General features: G+C 38.6%; 1 non-coding gene across 1 annotated transcript; it reads right to left on the bottom strand.

Annotated features, from left to right (window-relative positions):
• Nucleotides 1–12,572: 12,572 nt before the first annotated feature.
• On the bottom strand, nt 12,573–12,683 carry LOC137735798 (small nucleolar RNA R71). Its single transcript, XR_011068704.1, has one exon. It is a non-coding gene; the product is annotated as a small nucleolar RNA R71 (small nucleolar RNA).
• Nucleotides 12,684–13,560: the final 877 nt, after the last annotated feature.

Here is a 13,560-nt window from a genome sequence, read left to right as displayed (position 1 = left end):
AAGCAGGAGGCATAGATGCGGAAGGCATCGGAGCAGAAGGCATCGAGGCGGAAGGCATCGGGGCGGAAGGTATCGGAGCGGGAGGCATCAAAGAAGAGGCCTCAATACTTGGCCAAACGCTGGATGAGCCCGGAAAAATGTGCCTCTGGAAGTAAGCCGCAAGCCTTTGACGGTCAGTTTGACGGTCACTTTGCATCCGACCATTGGATTCTTGTAGCTCATCAAGCTTCCTCTTCATACCCGTCGAATAGTTGTTGGCAAGCACGTGCAAACTTCTATTCTCGTACTTAAGCAGTTTGATCTCCTGCTTGAGACTTTCCACCTCTGCCATCAAAGATTCCACCTGACGGGAGCGGGCAAGCAGGCGTTGGCCCATATTGGACACAGAGCTCGCACACTGAACACTAAGTGCGAGGGACTCTTGAACGGCCAACTCATCGGACCGTCCTGACAGCAGCCTACTATCTTTTGGAGTGAGGAGGTTCCTAGCTACTATTGTAGCTGTTGTGGCGTCCTGCATCACGGAGTCTTCACCTGTGAGAAGACCGTTAGAAGATAAGAAAGAAGGGCGCCATACGTTACCTTGACGCGGTGCGCCCGTATCACTGCTAAGGCTCAATTCCAAGCTAAGGTTCGATGAGTTTGCCATTTTTCAAAAGTGTTCAAAGAGAAGGGATGGAGTTAAATTTCAAAGGGCCGGAGTCGATTTTCAAGAATGGGAATTCTTCAGAGTGTGTTTGTTGTGGTGATCGATAGCTCTATAAAAAGCCAAGGCGACGCGTCCACCGATTCAAGAAGCCAGAATTTCCGGCGTAATTTAGGCGACGCGTTCTCGGCTTTTCAGAAGACGCGTTCAACTTTGTCAAAAGATTTCTGACAAAGCTGAATACACGTGGAGGCCATCATCGCAACTACACATCTTTAGCCGACAAGCGCAAAGTTCGGCGACGCTTTCTCTGCTTTTCAGAAGACGCGTGCAGCTTTGTCAAAAGGAGCCGCATCTGCACTACCACGTGTCGTTCAGAAAGCGAAGGGGCGTTGTTCAGAAATCGAAGGGGCGCCTGCTCAGAAATCGAAGAGGCGTATTCAAAGATCGAAGAGGCGCCACTATTTCAAAAAGCCGGATTTGCGGGATCAAAACGTTTGTCGACAAGGGTAAAAAGTACCACCACTTGATATTATCTCTATATATGTCGACCTTCGTCTTTTATGGCAGGGCAAACCTGAAGAAAATGCCCAACTCTCCCTCACCTCTGAGGGCGCACTCCCAGCAAAGCCTTTCGAAATACTCAATTCTTTCTTCTTCCCCAAAGATGATACCAGATGCCTGGAGTACATATGACCCAGGAGGAAACGGCGGATTGAAGCATGTGCTGATTCATTCACCGCTTCTTCAAAGCAAAGGTATCTCATATCATCAAGGTCAAAAGCAAAAGTATCTCATATCATGCTCTTTCCCTGTCTTTTTCTTTGTCCTTGTTCTTACTTGCATGGCAAAGTAAAAGAAGCAATCAGCCAGCACTTGGAGTCAGTCTTCCGATCTGGAGCCAACTGCCTGGAATCTATTCCTGATTGCTTACCTAGCGTTGCTCTCGAGTAGTCATCTTCAACGGTTGATACACTTCCGGAGAAGGGACCACTTCTGCAAAGGGGCGCGAGTAAGGCAAGTGAAAATGATACATTGAAGCATGTGGAGACAAACATAGGCTGAGTTATCCTCCAACCCTTTTCAATACGAATTGGAAAGATTGAACAAAGAAACAGACCAAAGGGGTATGCTCAGACCTTCGGGGGAGACCAAAAGAATCCTGCTGCCCAGTTCAAGAGTAGCACAAAGGAAAATCAACGATGGGAGGAACCCCTGTGGAATCAACAACATCAAGCCTCAATGAAATCAACAAGGAGAAGATGGAATTTACATTCCACAACCAGATTTGCGTCTCTAAACTCTTCTCTTTGTTATTTACATTCTGCCATGTTTAGTATGTTTAAATGCTTTTTGTGTGTTTACTTATGCTTTGTATGATTTTAAGCTTAAAACATTGAGGACAATGTTTGATTTAAGTGTGGGGGGGTAACTAATGTTGTTAATGCAAATTCGTGGGATTTTATCGCCCATAACTTCAAATGTTGTTCCTTACTGTTTTAAGGTGTTTTTAAGTTGTTTTAGAGTGTTTTAGTATGTTTTGTTTTTATAACTCCGAAAATACCATAAAAATTTGAAAAAATTGTTTTGAAAAGCCTAAAAAGAGTGTTTTGAGTCGTTTTTGTGTGTTTGTGTCTTAGGGTACCTTCCAACACAATGATAAGGATTTGGTTTATAATTGCATGACGGTTTGAAAGAGTTATAAACATAGAGAAAAGTTTGATTTACTCTTGGTATATGCTTGGTTATGGTTATAATGTATGACTTCACATGCAATCATAAAAGAAAAAAATTCGTTTTTGTAACATGCATGAAGGAAGGAACTCAAACAAACGCTACAACCCTGAGAGACTTGAGCCTATAACGTTCTTTGGAGAGTATAATCTGTGATTTCTTGTTTTCTAAAGTCGTTGCATGATCTCATTATTCTTTGCTTGGTTACTACTTAGAAGGCGTTTCATCATATAGTTCCAAATGCTAGAACTCATGCCCATTTCATTCAAAGCATGTTATTGATTTGCATAACACATATTCAAGAAGAAGTTGTGTAGTGACCACCACCATAGCCAAATAGCCTTACTTCCCATACTTCGTATATGTTGTAAGTTTTAACCCCGTTGAGCCTCGTTTTGCCTTTATTCCTTGTTTACCCACATCACCCCTTACCTAGCTTAGAGTAGGACTTTCCTATACCCTTGTTCTTAAAGTTTAGTGAGCATGACTTAAATGAATTCCTTTTGAGTTACATTATGCAAGAAAATGAGTGTGGGGGAGTAAAAGTTTGTTCTTACGTTTATATGTATGTTTTGAGATTCAAAAGAAAAAGAAGAAAAGAAAAAAAAAAAAAAAAAAAAAAAAAAAAAAAAAAAAAAAGAGGAGTGAAAATAAGTAAGAATGAACTCACGAGCGTTGATGGTTGAAGAAAGGGTCCAAAAAGTTGAATATGGCCCTAAGTTTTGTGTGATTTTCCCTTGGGTGTTCAAAGTTGACTTCTGCGTTCTTAAGGGAATTCTAAGTGTCTAATTCAATACTTTGCTCACTATTGCTTTAAGAATGTTTGTTTATCCTTCACCTTTCATTGTTAGCCAATACCCTAGCCCCGTTACTACCCTTTGACTTCTATATTGAGTGTTATGTATTTCAATTGTGGAGTTTGAACTTGGTATGAGCTTATGGTGTCACTGGTTCTCGCGTCTAAGTAGTAGCATTCCATTCATGAGATCATATCTAAACATGCTTATTAACTCCAGAAAATGCTTTCCTTATTATAACATATGTGAGTGTTCGTCTACATGTTTACATCAATCTTCTCACATATACCTAGTGTAGGGTGTGTAGTCAGAAAATCTGTGTGAAAAACGAGAGTACATCTAGTAAGAAATTGAGGGAATTCTCTAAAGGCATGTTACTACATTTGAAATGTGTTTTAATTGCTTAATTGTGAACTAGTATGTGGTGACTATGATTAAGAATGTACTTAAGTGTAAAGATGGCTCAAATCTGCGAGAATAATGATTTTTAACTTGTCATGTGCATTGGAAGTCCCTGATACGATTGTTGGAAGGTGTAGGTTGTGTTTTGTTCTTTTTGTTTTGTTTTTCTGTTTTGCTCGAGGACTAGCAAAAGCTAAGTGTGGGGGTATTTGATAGGAGCATATTTATGCGACTTAAATGGCTTGTTCTCGTACATTTACGTTATGTTTATTTAGTTATTTTAGTACTTTAAGCTATTTTCGTGTGTTTGTAGGTCCAAAGGGCTAAAGGAGCAAAAAGATGCATTTTGGAGACTTTTGGAGCACTTTTGGGCTAAGGACGGATAGCTTATGCTTGAAGCCAAAGTGTTGGACGAAATTGAAGACCTAATTGGAGCCAAAGTGTTGGAACCTTGTTCTCTTTAGTTTTAGGACATTTAAACCTTTCCTAATCCCAATCATGCCATGCATAACACACATCCATTCTAACACATTGTCATTGCACATGCATTTCCTTCATTAGTTAACCCACATGCACTTATCACTTATCATCACCACATATCATATCAGTTAATCACTTATCACTTATCATCACCACTTAACCACTTATCATATCATAACCACATATCATATCACTTATCACTTATCACTTAACATAACATCCACCTACTTCACCTACAACATCCACCCACTTCACCTACAACATCCACCTACTTCACCTACAACATCCACTTCACCTACAACATCCACCTACTTCACCTACAACATCCACCTACTTCACCTACAAATGACATAGCCATATGTTCCCTCCACTACTCCTATAAATACCCTTGCATTCATTCATTCAATTCACATCTCATTCCATTTCACAACACAACACCCCTCAAACACTTCCTTAGAATCCAAACCATCTTTCCATTTCCACCATTCCTCATCCATTTCCATAATTCCCCAAACCTCACCTTAGACCTTGTGCTTGCCAACAACGAGGAAGATAAGAGGGCCTAAACGTTCATACAATTCAAGTTTGAGTTGTTGGAATGTTTAGGTGTTTCTTTGATTTCAAAGTTTAAATTCAATTCTCTTTGTTTTGTACGTATGAGGAATGGAAGAGAAGAGTGCCTAAACGTTCATACAATTCAAGTTTGAGTTGTTGGAATGTTTAGGCGTTTCTTTGATTTCAAAGATATGAGGAACTAAACCCCCTTTAGCTAGGGGGTGATTCAAAATACATGTTTATGCTTGCATTATGAATTGATTACTTTTGGTTGGAATTTAATAAGTTGTGGATTCAATTTGTTTAACCGTTTGATTGATAACTTATTTATGAATGTTTATTAAGAATGCGCGCTTAATTTTCATGCATAAATATGACGCTAGAATATAAGTGAGTTTCACCTAATCGTAATGAACTTATATTCACAAGTAGTGGAGGTTGCTTATAAACAATCGCGTTAAATGAATTCTTGGCACGAGTTTCATGCGTATTCCATAGTAACGAATGCCTTGTCAACACTTATAGTTTTCATGATGCTTAATGATCTTTGATTGTATCTTTATTGTGCTGTTCACGTAAAGGACTTTTGGAGAATGTTGTGAATTGCGTTGCGCTAACCCATCCAATTCATTAACTTAAGGAAAACTTGACGGTTAATTTAAGCGGACCTAATTAACCCGGAGTGTTAAGTTTCATAATTTATCGAAAGACCAACTGAGAATCAATCTTGTATGCAAGTGTAACATGTATGGAGATGAACCCCTTAGCTAGCATTCATCCATAAATTTCATATTTACATTCTGTCTAGTTTATTAACTTGTTTCGTTATTTCAATCTTCGTAAAAACCTCAATCCCCCTTTTGCTTTAATGTTCATTTTAGTTAGAATTCAATTTAGTTTGTGTTTTTAAAGCATTTTGCGTTTTTGGTTTGTCTTAGTGTTTTAAACTTTAATTTTGCATTCTTTGAGTCTAGTTTAGTGTTTTAAACTTTATTTTACATTTTTGAGTCAATTCCAAGTGATTAACAATCCCTCCTAATCCCCGGTCCAGAACGATCCCTACTTGCACCTATACTACAATTTGACAAAAAGAGGGTTTAATTTGTGCGCGTATAAAACTCGCATCAGGATCTTCCATGGAAAGCCCATGGTATTTTGGAATGTGGTGCAACAAGCTTGACTTCAACTCGAATTCATCGGTCTTGCCTTGGGCAGCCGCGGGGTATTGAATGCATAATGGTGCGGCATTGGCCAACCCCGAGGCCGAAAGCTCTTTAATGGTCCGATTGTCCGCTGCCATAACTTCTTCTTCCACACTTTCAAACTCAGATTCGGCCTCTGAACTTGAACTAGGTTCACTAGGTTCACTAGGTTCGGGATGCCTCCTCTTTCTTCTCAAATCACGTTCAAAATCGTCGTTAAAGTCCAAGATATGTGCATGCACAGTTTGAGAACTCCGCGTCATGCACTAGTACCTAAACCAAGAAAACAAAACAAAATAAGAAAACTAGGTAAATTACACTAAAAACATACGGCAAAAACACAAGGGATTAGCAATTTTGCTAATCCCCGGCAACGGCGCCAAAATTTGATGCGAAAATAGTTAAGCACACAAATTAACCCTCTTGTTGTCAAATTGTAGTAAAGATGCAAGTAGGGATCGTTCTAGACCGGGGATTAGGAGGGCTTGCTAAAACCTCTAAACTGACTCAAAAACATAAAAACAAAGTTAAAAACGTTCACAAAGACTCAAAGGACTCAAAATAGGTTCAAAAGACTCAAAAACATAAAAACAAAGTTAAAAACGTTCACAAAGACTCAAAGGACTCAAAATAGGTTCAAAAGACTCAAAACTGCCTAAAAACACTAAATAGGCAGTTTCTGACCTTAAACACAATTTTGGACGAATTTAAGGTTATGGCTTGATTCAAAACACTTTAAAACATAAACTAAACAGATTCTAAACACTAAAGAACAAGAAAGTAAAGGGGGGTTTTGATTTGACGAAAATTGAAATAACAAAACAAGTTGTAAAACTAGGCAGATTGTAAAACGAATTTTGGAAACAATATGATGGATGGATTAGTTAGAGGTCCATTCTCCACACATGACACATTTATATATGAATCGATTCTCCAATTGTTTTTCATTAACTATGATGCTCAACACCCCAAGTTAACCGTGATGCACTAATTAACTCTCAAATTTTCCTTATGTTATTGAATTGGATGATGCATGCGACAATTCAAATCATTCTCCAATGGTTCTCAACATGAATGCATAGAAGAGATACAATGAGAGATCATTATGCTCTATGAAAATTATAAGTGTTGACGAGGCAATTGTAACTATGAATGCATGATACTTTTGCCAAGAATTCAATTAACGCGGTTGTGACTAGCAACCTTCACTACTCATGTTTATAAACTTGTGACGATTAGGTGAAACTCGTTTATAAACTAGCATCGAGTTTATGCATGAAGACTAAGTATGCATCCCTAATCAACATACAAAAACAAGTTTTTAATAAACATGATAATTGAATTGCAATCACAACTTAATAAATCACAATTGGAAGAAATCAATTCATATTTCAAACATGTTCATGGCTTCAAACTTTCCCCTAACTAATTAGGGGTTTAGCCACTCATGATTACAACAAACTTAGAGAGTAATAACAAAGTAAACATTAAAAACAAGAATCGAAGTACACCTAAAAATTCCAACAACTCAATCTTGAATTGTATGAACGTTTAGGCCTCTTCTCCTCTAGTTGCTGCGGCACAAGGGGTTTTGGTGAGTTTTGGGGGTTATGGATGATGTAGAATGATGTGTTTAGGGTAGGGATGGATGTAGGGGAAGGCAAGGAGTGTTTTTGGGCAGAAAATATGAAGAATGGTGGAGTATGGCTGTGTTAGAGAGAGGGAATGAATTTCTGGCGTGAATGAATGTGAATATGAGATGGTTTTCTGAATATGGAAGAGTGAATGTTTTGTGGCTGCAATGGATGCTTATTTATAGGTGAAAAAGAGGGAATATGACAGCTAGGAACTTGGTGGAAAGATGGAAATGCATGTGGAGTGTTTTGGTGACTGAAATGATGAAGTGGGATGGATATGTGGCTGCAATGATGAAATGGATGGGAGTGCATGTGGCTTGGGTGGAATGAAGTGTGATGCAATCTGAAATGGGAGAGCATGTGGGTGGAAATGCATGTGGGTGAATGTGTGGCTGCATGGTTGAATGATTAAAGGGGCATGTGGGTTGGAAATACATGTGGAGTAGCTGGAATGAAGTGTGATGCAATCTGAAATGGGAGAGCATGTGGGTGGAAATGCATGTGGGTGAATGTGTGGCTGCATGGTTGAATGATTAAAGGGGCATGTGGGTTGGAAATGCATGTGGAGTGGCTGGAATGAAGTGTGTATAAAAGGCTAGAATCTGATTTACTGAGAATGGCATTTGTTTTGAACTTTGTTTCCTTATTTTCCACCTCCAAATCAGGTTTTCATTACTTTAAAATATGGCTGAGAGGATGACAAACAAGGTAAGTGTTTAAGGTAAGTTAAATGGCTCAAATATGATGTAAATGGTATTTCCACATATGGCATGTGTTTTGAGCGTTTTTTTTTCCTTGTTTTCACAACTTGCAAATCAGGTTTACACCTTCTTGCCTTCCAATTGATGCTATTACACACTTGGGTGATAAGTGAATGGTTTGGTCTTCAATTTCGTCCATCTACTTGGCTTTAAGCATATGATATCCATTCCCATCTCTAATTTGCTCCAAAATGCTCCAAAATGCATCTTTTTGCTTCCTTAGCCATATGAACCTAAAAACACACGAAAATGGCTTAAATGACTAAAACAACTATGAATTAACAATATAAATGCACGAAAACAAGCTAAGTAAGTCGCCTAAATATTGCTCCTATCACCTATGCAGCCACCACAACCTGCCCAAAGTAATGTAGGTAATTCAAATGATAATGATACGATTTTTCAATTACTTACTACTCTGGAAAAGCAAATTGGGCAGATAGCGGAGTTCGAAGGACAATTATGCGACCAAGGCGAACTCCCTAGTTCAACCATTGCAAATCAGAAGGGAGAATTTGAAACCACCAATGCTTTCATGTTGAGAAGTGACAAGGAGGTTGGAACGGACCCTCTACCATCAAAATCAAATCACAAGGAAGAGGAATACACCCAACCCACGGAAAGGGTGGAAACACCTTTGCCGGAGGCACCTATTGCTCCTATGCCATCTAATACAGGTATGGTTGTTCCAAATTTCATTATTTTTAACCCCGTTCCAACAAGTATCCCTATTCCTTGCAGATTCATGACTTCCAAGGAAGAAGAAGGTGAAAAAGACATCTTGGAAGCCCTTCCAAAGGTGACAAGTAGGGAATGTCATGAATTCATCAAAGAGGACGTTCTTGAAACCACAAAATCCAAAGAAGTTAAAATTGATGACATTGGACAAGTCATAACCATCACTTGCAATCTGGCCAAGTCCAATATCCCTGAAACTTTCAAAGGAGTGGTGTTTGTCATTGAGTTCTTGTCGGACAAAACAAGTAAGTTTTTTTTTCCAAATTCCATTAGATTTTATACTAACTTGCTGTTTTTTATGAATCAGGCACCTTGATAAGTCATATTTTGCATGCATCTATATCTCCCTTATTTGGCGTCTTTGTGATGTTTTGGATTAAACTAGTTGCGTTTTACATTGTTTTGTGTTAGTGTGCAGCCAAGTGTGTACTAAGATCAAAGGGAAAGCAAATGAAGTAAAAACATTCCAGAAATGATGTGAAGTGTTAAATGGTGCAATTCGGCCATATTGAGTGATTCTAATCAAAGCAAGCATTGAAATCAGATTATGTGGTTTCAACATCAAAACATGCATTCACATGCATGTCACAACCTTGGCCGTGTGTTCCGATATCATCCCATCATTTGATGCAATTCTAGCACCAAATCAGATTCCTCACAATCCCATTTCCATCACTTAATTCATTTCAGCCATTTTGACACCGACAAACACAAACATCCATTCCGTGCACTCCATTACATTTCTACACATCACCTTTGCATTCCCATCTCTTTCATGTCCAATCCGTGCACTTCCATACCCAATTCCAGATTATTCTAACAGTTTCAGATTCTCCACTCCCTTGTGGCAGACTTTGCACATGTATCTTGGATTAAATATCCATATACCTGCAGATTATGTCCATTCCTTGCATCCTTTATTCCAGAAATTCACTCATCCCTTTACCCATGCCGTGTGCCCATTTCACATTTCCAGAATTTGTACAAACAATTCACTTTTGGCAGATTCCACTCATGCTTGCAGACATTCCACATGTGTTTTGGATTAAATAAACCACACTTGCAGATCATGTCCATGCTTTGCAGGTATCACACTCAGAAACCCATCATTCCATCTGATTTATGCTCTGCCATCTGAGTTAAACAAATGTTAGATCCAATCTGAATGTTGGGGGATCACACACACTCTATTTGGCGGCATTTTCTGTCCATCATTCACTCTAATTCGTCCTCTCCATTGCATTGCATTCTACATTCTTTTCCTTTCACAGAAACTGCTCATTTTCTCCCCCTTTCCCATCCGCAAGGTTCCTTCTTCATTTTCAGTCCATTACACACTCTAAAACCCCCCTACTTCACTCCATTCTCTGTCCATTTCTGTCCTAAGGGCAGAAACCATCCAAACCAAACCAATCTACTTCATCCGCACCACATTTGGAGAAGCAACACCAAGGAACTCTTCAAGGACTTCAACATCAGTTTTGGCTTCAAGGGTTCATTCTTATCAATTCTATGTTCATTCATGTTTCATATGTTTATGTTAAATCTTTTGTAGACATGAATTGTAACTAAGCTTCCTCTAGGGATTCGATGTAACCTTGCAAAGTTTGCTATGTAATTAAGTTAGAATGCTCAGTTTGTCTACCTAGTTCTTGATTCATTCTCTGTTATAATTGTGAATTTGTGGGTTGATTTGTATGCTTGATCGCCATTTGAGTTAACCACAAGTTATTTAGCCAAGATTAAAACATACATCATGTCTAATATTGGTGGATTTGTGAATGAATGAAGGGAAAGATTGGCAAACATCCTGCCAAGTGTTCCCTTTGGTTTAGTGAACGTTTCTTGTGCATTACATACTCTAGATTATGAACCAAAGTTGCACATCACAATTAGGTTCAAGATTATAGACATTTGATCAAATCCACACATCATATGGTTGATCATATCCAAGTGAAACAAACTCAAGAAATTTGTAGATGAATGAGTATAAACCAACTTAACAAACATGGATTTAATTGAGCAATGGTGAAATCGAATCCCTAGTTTCATTTCCATTGATACTATCTCATTATATTGGTTGTTGATTCATTGATTTGTGTTTACTTCATTCTCTTAGGCTTTCAAGTTAAAACAACAAATCTGCATAGTTTGATTAGTTTGATTCAAATCTGCCTATTTAGACTAGTTTGATTCATTTCTTAGATTTCTTGCAAACAAGTAGTTACATAGGTCCAATTAGTCCCTGTGGATTCGACACCCTTGCTTATGCCATTATACTAAATATATTCTTGCATTAGGAAGGAAATATACATCAACAAAAATGGATGGCGCCGTTGCCGGGGACTGATTTCAGTCCCTTGTAATTGCTTGTTTGCTTGTTTGCTATTTTGATTAGTGTCAAGGTTCATAACTTGTCAAATTGATAATTGGAAGTTGATTTAAGTTGCATACATTTCATATATGGAAAAGAATCCCTTAGCCATTCCATTATCCATTGGTTTACATCAACTTGCTTTGCAATCTGCTTTTGTTATAATCTGCCCATTTAATTGCATTTCGTCCAAATACAATTTCTCCCCATAGTTTGTTAAGTCTTAAGCTTAGAATCTGTCTTATCTTGTGTTTTGAAGCATTTTGAGTCAAGCTCAAACCTAATTTTCGTCCAAAATTGAGTTTAGTGTCAAAACTGCCCAGTTTGTGTTTTTAGGCAGTTTTGAGAGTTTTTAGCTTGTTTTGAGTCTTGTGAATCTGTTTTGAGTCCTTTGAGTTTTTGTTTTGTCCAAATTAGTTAGAAAGTGTTTTGATTTGTGTTTATAAGTGTTTTGATTCAAGTTTCCATCCAATTTCGTCCAAATTAGTGTAGGTGCTCAAAACTGCCCAGAAAGTGGTTTTTAGGCAATTTTGAGTCTTCTAGTTGCTGTTTTGGGTTTTAGGATTGTTTAAGTGTTCTAAGAGTTTAGTTCCACATCCCTTGAGTCTTTTCAAACGTTTTTAAGTTTATTTTTGTTCTTTTCATTGTGGTTTGCTTCTTGATTTTCATTCACACTTGTGTTACTTTGTTTCAGGTAGTATATGTCAAATAAACTTGTTGAGCTAGGCCAAAGGATTGAACGGTTGAAGGGCCACACTTTGGACAACTTTGTGCCATCAAGTTCATCCCTAATCTGTGAGGAAGAGGAAAGGACTTCACCTAGTTCAACAAGTAAAGGATCTGAGCAAGTTGATTGGGAAAGAGAGGAAGAGATGGCGGGCAACCTAGATGAGCTTCGAGCTTTGGAGGACTTTGCTCAACCAATCATACCAAATTCACCTTCATGCATCTTGCTGCCCACAGAAGCTAGAAACTATGATCTCAAATCTTCACATTTCCATATGTTTCCTTCATTTTATGGCTTACCTAATGAAGACCCTTTAGCTCATATTAAAGAGTTTTACAATGTTGTGAGTGGTTTACCTTTGCAGGGAGTAAGTGAAGCAAATTTGAGGATGAGAGTGTTTCCTTACACCTTGAAAGATAGGGCCAAGAGTTGGTTGATGACTCTAACACCAGGTTCCCTCACTACATGGGATGCCGTGGCTAAGAAGTTCTTGGAGAAGTTCTTCTCCACTCAAAAGACAGCCACATTAAGGGGACAAATCTTCAACTTCAAACAAGATGATGGTGAACCTTTCAATGAGTGTTGGGAGCGTTTTAAAGGCCTCTTGATACAATGTCCACACCATGGGTTACCTTTTCATTTACAAATGCAAATTTTCTATGATGGACTAACCCAAAATTGTCAATCAACTGTTGATAATGCAGCAGGTGGAGCATTGAAGAAAAAGAATGCTCAAGAGTCATATAACATTTATGAGATGTTGGGGTCTAATGCTCAACACAAAGATTTAAGGGGTAAGAAAGTTGGAGTTTATGAAACAAGTTCTAATCATGAGCTTTTGTTGCAGGTAGCTAACCTAGAAAGGAAGCTTGAATCCGTGCTCAACATGGTGCCAAAAGCAAATGAAGTGTGTGCCATTTGCAACATACCAAGCCATCCTACTCACCAATGTCCATCTAGGGAAGCTTACCCCGAGTATGTTCAAGAACAAGTGAACCTCATGAATTCTTACAACCAAAGACCAAGGAATGATATGTATTCCAACACATATAACCCGAGTTGGAGAGATCATCCCAACTTTTCATGGAAGAACAACAATCCAATCCAAAATTTCCAACCAAAACCTACCCCTAGTCTAGAGGATACGGTTAAGTTGTTAGCCCAAAACACGTTGCAATTCCAACATTCCACAAATAGCACTCTCCAACAACATTCAGCAGCCCTAACCAAAATGGAGACACAATTGGGGCAGATTGCAGATGCCTTGAACCAACGAGAGGTTGGGAAGTTTCCAAGCCAACCCGTGATACTCCAAAGGAACCAAGAGCAAGCCAAAGCAATCACTACACTTAGAAGTGGTAAGGTTATTGATAATAGAGTTGGCAATGAAGTTACTAATGAATATGATCATGTGAATGCAGGTGTCACTCAAGGAGACAATGAGAAATCAATTGAGGAACCAAGCCATGCCACTTCCTCATTTGAAGCACCAAATCTTCACAAGGCC

This window comes from Pyrus communis, chromosome 2, assembly GCF_041283825.1.
Source record: "Pyrus communis isolate YQ-2024b chromosome 2, ASM4128382v1, whole genome shotgun sequence".
Lineage (NCBI taxonomy): Eukaryota > Viridiplantae > Streptophyta > Magnoliopsida > Rosales > Rosaceae > Pyrus > Pyrus communis.
The sequence above is the reverse complement of the archived record's forward strand: the minus strand, read 5'-3'. Positions and strand labels throughout refer to the sequence as shown.